The sequence below is a fragment of the Bubalus bubalis genome, chromosome 18, assembly GCF_019923935.1.
Source record: "Bubalus bubalis isolate 160015118507 breed Murrah chromosome 18, NDDB_SH_1, whole genome shotgun sequence".
Lineage (NCBI taxonomy): Eukaryota > Metazoa > Chordata > Mammalia > Artiodactyla > Bovidae > Bubalus > Bubalus bubalis.
In genome coordinates, this window is record NC_059174.1 from 21,021,180 (window position 1) to 21,026,602 (window position 5,423).

At 40.7% G+C, this 5,423-nt stretch overlaps 1 pseudogene; it reads right to left on the minus strand.

Annotated features, from left to right (window-relative positions):
* Positions 1 to 4,540: 4,540 nt before the first annotated feature.
* Positions 4,541 to 4,668, minus strand: LOC112580500 (annotated as a pseudogene).
* Between the last annotated feature and the right edge of the window lie 755 nt (positions 4,669 to 5,423).

A 5,423-nucleotide genomic window follows, 5' to 3' on the forward strand; every position in this document is an offset into this window, starting at 1 on the left:
TATATATATATATATATATATATATATATATACACACACACACATCTGAATAACTGAATTACTTTGCTGTACACCTGAGAAATTGTAAATGAACTACACTTCAATTTTTAAAAAAACAAAAGATTAAAATTAACATTTGTGAGGAATTTAATGATAAAAAATTAACAAGTTAAAATTATTTACTGATGCACTAATTTCACTTTTAAAGAACTGACCTTATAGCAATGATAAAACAGAAGAAGAAAAGTCAGTCACAGGGTGAAAAGCAATGTATCATTGTGACGAGCAGTATGGCCTCTAGGAATTCCAGAGCCAGGTTGCCTGTTCTGCCATGGCTCAGTTCAGTTGAGTCACTCAGTTGCATCGAACTCTTTGAAACCCCATGGACCACAGCACACCAGGTCTCCCTGTCCATCACCAACTCCTGGAGTTTACCCAAACTCATGTCCATTGAGTCAGTGATGCCATCCAACCATCTCATACTCTGTCATCCCCTTCTCCTCCTGCCTTCAATCTTTCCCAGCATCAGGGTCTTTTCAAATGAGTCAACTCTTCACATCAGGTGGCCAAAGTATTGGAGTTTCAGCTTTAGCATCAGTCCTTCCAATGAACACCCAGGACTGATCTCCTTTAGGATGGACTGGTTGGGTCTCCTTGCAGTCCAAGGGACTCTCAAGAATCTTCTCCAACACCACAGTTCAAAAGCATCAATCCTCCGGCACTCACATCTCTTTATAGTCCAACTCTCACATCCACACATGACTACTGGAAAAACCATAGCCTTGACTAGATAGACCGTTGTTGACAAAGTAATGTCTCTGCTTTTTAATATGCTGTCTAGGTTGGTCATAACTTTCCTGCAAAGGAGTAAGTGTCTTTTAATTTCATGGCTGCAATCACCATTTGCAGTGATTTTGGAGCCTAAAAAACTGAACTCAGCCACTGTTTCCCCATCTATTTGCCATGAAGTGATGGGACCGGATACCGTGATCTTAGTTTTCTGAATATTGAGCTTTAAGCCAACTTTTTCACCCTCTCTTTCACTTTCATCAGGAGGCTCTTTAGTTCCTCTTCACTTCTGCCATAAGGGTGGTGTCATCTGCATATCTGAGGTTATTGATATTTCGCCCAGCAATCTTGATTCCAGTTTGTGTGTCTTCCAGCCCAGCGTGTCTCATGATGTACTCTGCATATAAGTTAAATAAGCAGGGTGACAATATACAGTCTTGACATACTCCTTTTCCTATTTGAAACCAGTCTGTTGTTCCATGTCCAGTTCTAACTGGTGCTTCCTGACCTGCATACAGGTTTCTCAAGAGGCAGGTCAGGTGGTCTGGTAGTACTATCTCTTTCAGAATTTTCCAATTTATTGTGATCCGCACAGTCAAAGGCTTTGGCATAGTCAATAAAGCAGAAATAGATGTTTTTCTTGGAGAAGGCGATGGCACCCCACTCCAGTACTCTTGCCTGGAAAATCCCATGGACAGAGGAGCCTGGTGGGCTGCAGTCCATGGGGTCACAAGGAGTTGGACACGACTGAGCGACTTCACTTTCACTTTTCACTTTCATGCACTGGAGAAGGAAATGGCAACCCACTCCAGTGTTCTTGCCTGGAGAATCCCAGGGACGGGGAAGCCTGGTGGGCTGCCATCTGTGGGGTCGCACAGAGTCGGACATGACTGAAGCAACTTAGCAGCAGCAGCAGCAGATGTTTTTTTGGAACTCTATTGCTGTTTCCATGATCCAATGTATGTTAGCAATTTGATCTCTGGTTCCTCTGCTTTTTCTAAATCCAGCTTGAACATCTGGAAGTTCACAGTACACGTATTGCTGAAGCCTGGCTTGGAGAATTTTGAGCATTACTTTACTAGCATATGAGATGCAATTGTGCAGTAGTTTGAGCATTCTTTGGCACTGCCTTTCTTTGGGATTGGAATGAAAACTGACCTTTTCCAGTCCTATGGCCACTGCTGAGTTTTGCGGACATATTGAGTGTGGCACTTTCACAGCATCATCTTTCAGGATTTGAAATAACTCAACTGGAATTCCATCACCTCCACTAGCTTTGTTCGTAGTGATGCTTCCTAAGGCCAGCTTGACTTCACATTCCAGGATGTCTGGCTCTAGGGGAGTGATCACACCATCGTGATTATCTGGGTCGTGAAGATATTTTTTGTACAGTTCTTCTGTGTATCCTTGCCACCTCTTCTTGATATCTTCTGCTTCTGTTAGGTCCATAGTCTTTCCCATTCTATTGTTTTCCTCTATTTCTTTGTACTGATCACTGAGGAAGGCTTTCTTATCTCTCCTTGCTATTTTTTGGAACTCTGCATTCAAATGGGTGTATCTTTTCTTTTTCCTTTGCTTTTCACTTCTCTTCTTTTCACAGCTATTTGTAAGGCGTCCTCAGAAAGCCATTTTGCTTTTATGCATTTCTTTTTCTTGGGGATGGTTTTGACTCCTGTCTCCTGTACAATGTCACAAACCACCATCCATAGTTCATCAGGCACTCTATCAGATCTAGCCCCTTAAATCTATTTCTCACTTCTACTGTATAATGGTAAGCGATTTGATTTAGGTCATACCTGAATGTTCTGGTACTTTCTAAATGTTGCACCATCACATGTTCTCTAAACCCATGATCACTCTTCTAGATTCAGAGCTCTGTTGCCTGTGTCAATAGATGCCTGAGTTTCTCATCACTGAGTCCCAGGATGATATTTTATTTTTACATATGGAAACAGCCATATCAGGTCAACTCACACAATGGTTATACTTAAGTTCATTTCAGTTGCTCAGTCGTGTCTAACCCTTTGCAGCCCCATGGACTGCAGCACACCAGGCTTCCCTGCCCATCACCAACTCCCAGAGCTTACTCAAACTCATATCCATTGAGTTTGTGATACCATCCAACCATTTCATCCTCTGTCATCCCCTTCTCCTCCTGCCTTCAATCTTTCCCAGCATCAGGGTCTTTTCAAAGGAGTCAGTTCTTTGCATCAGGCAGCCAAAGTATTGCGGCTTCAGCTTCAGCATCAGTACTTCCAATGAATATTCAGGACTGATCTCCTTTAGGATTGACTGGTTGGATCTCCTTGCCATCCAAGGAACTCTCAAGAGTCTTCTCCAACACCACAGTTCAAAAGCATCAGTTCTTTGGTGCTTAGCTTTCTTTATGGTCCAACTCTTACATCCATACATGACTACTGGAAAAACCATAGCTTTGACTAGATGGAGCTTTGTTGGCAAAGTAATGTCTCTGCTTTTTATTATGTTGTCTAGGATCATCATAGATTTTCTTCCAAGGAGCAAGCATCTTTTAATTTTATGGCTGCAGTCACCATCTGCAGTGATTTTGGAGCCCCCAAAATAAAGTCTGTCACTGTTTCCATTGTTTCCCCATATATTTGCCATCAAGTGATAGGACCAGATGCCATGATCTTTGTTTTTTGAATGTTGAGTTTTAAGCCAACTTTTTCACTCTACTCTTTCACTTTCATCAAGAGGCTCTTCAGTTCCTTTTCACCTTCTGCCATAACGGTGGTGTCATCTGCATATCCGAGGTTATTGATATTTCTCCCGACAATCTTGATTCTAGCTTGTGCTTCATCCAGCCCAGCGTGTCTCATGATGTACTCTGCATATAAGTTAAATAAGCAGGGGGACAATATACAGCCTTGATGTACTCCTTTCCCAATTTGGAACCAGTCTGCTGTTCCACATCCAGGTCTGTTGCTTCTTGACCTGCATAGAGATTTCCCCAGAGGCAGGTCAGGTGGTCTGGTAGTCCTATCTCTTGAAGAATTTTCCACAGTTTGTTATGATCCACACAGTCAAAGGCTTTGGTATAGTCAGTAAAGCAGAAGTAGATGTTTTTCTGGAACTCTCTAGCTTTTTCTATCATCCAGTGGAAGTGGATGTTGGCAATTTGATCTCTGGTTCCTTTGCCTTTTCTAAATCCAACTTGAACATCTTCAAGTTCTTGGTTCACATACTATTGAAGACTTGCTGGAGAATTTTGAGAGTTACTTTGCTGGCCTCTGAGATCAGTGCAATTGTGCGGTGGTTTGAACATTCTTTGGCTGTATTTAATAATATATAGTATTACTATATATTATATAATAAATATATGGTTATATTTATTATCTATAGTTAATGCATATGGTTAACATAAATATATGGTTATATTTATAATAGATATATGGTTATATTTAATGAATATCAAAAAAGACAAATCAATTATTTCTCATCAGGCAGATAATACTCCTCACTCAGGAGTATTAGCATCACAGATACAGCCCATATTCATTCTTCATCTATTTCAATACAATAACACTAGGAGACAAATGCCAATGATTCATCCCTTAAAACATACTAGGTAGGGGACTTCCCTGGTGGCCCAGTGGCTAAGACTCTGTAATCCCAATACAGGGGACCTGGGTTTGATCCCTAGTCAAAGAACTAAATCCCATATGCCACAGCTAATAGTTTACATGTGGCAATTTAAAAAAAATAAAACAGATCCCACATGCTGCAAGACTTCGAGTGTCACAACTAAGACCCAGTACAGCCAAACAAAAAAAATTAATTAATAAAATTCACCTTGATGAAGTTTATTTTAAAAAAAGAAAGCTATACTTGATCTTAGCCAAAAGGCCAAGAAATGATGACTCTAGAGTCTATTATACAGATGGAAGTAAATCAGAAAGATAAAAACAAATATCATACATTAACACATATATATGGAATCTAGAAAGATGGTACTGATGAAGCTAGCTTCAGGACAGCAACGGCAATGCAGACATAGAGAACAGAGTTGTGAACACATTTGGGGAAGGAGACAGTGGGACTAATAGAGAAAGTAACATTGAAACATACACACTACCATATGTGAAATAGACAGCCAGTGGGAATTTGCTGTATGACACAGGAGTGCTAAGCCCGTGCTCTGTGACTACCTAGAGGGATGGGTGGGAGGTGGGAGGAAGGTTCAAGAGGGAGGGGACATTTGTATGTCTATGGCTGATTCACACTGATGTATGGCAGAAACCAACACAATCTTGCAAAGCAATTATCCTCAAATTAAAACTAGATAAATTTTTTTTAAAAGCTAGGTAGAAATCCTTTTGTGCCCTCATTGCTCACTCATGGTGTTAGGTCATACTTCCATAGCAACTGCTGTTTCTCTTATCATTGCTTGATTCACACTTGTAATTACCTGCCCAAATTCTGTCTTTCCCTGTGATGTTAAGCTCTGACTTCGCAGGGATTGTGTCAGTGTGATTCACCATTCCATGCTTAGTTCCATAGTGCCTGGCACACAGCTAGCATTTCATAAATATCTATGGAATGAAAAAGTGAATGAATAAATAAAGCCAACTCATAGGACTGCCTTCAAGCACCCTGGAGAGAGATACTCCTCT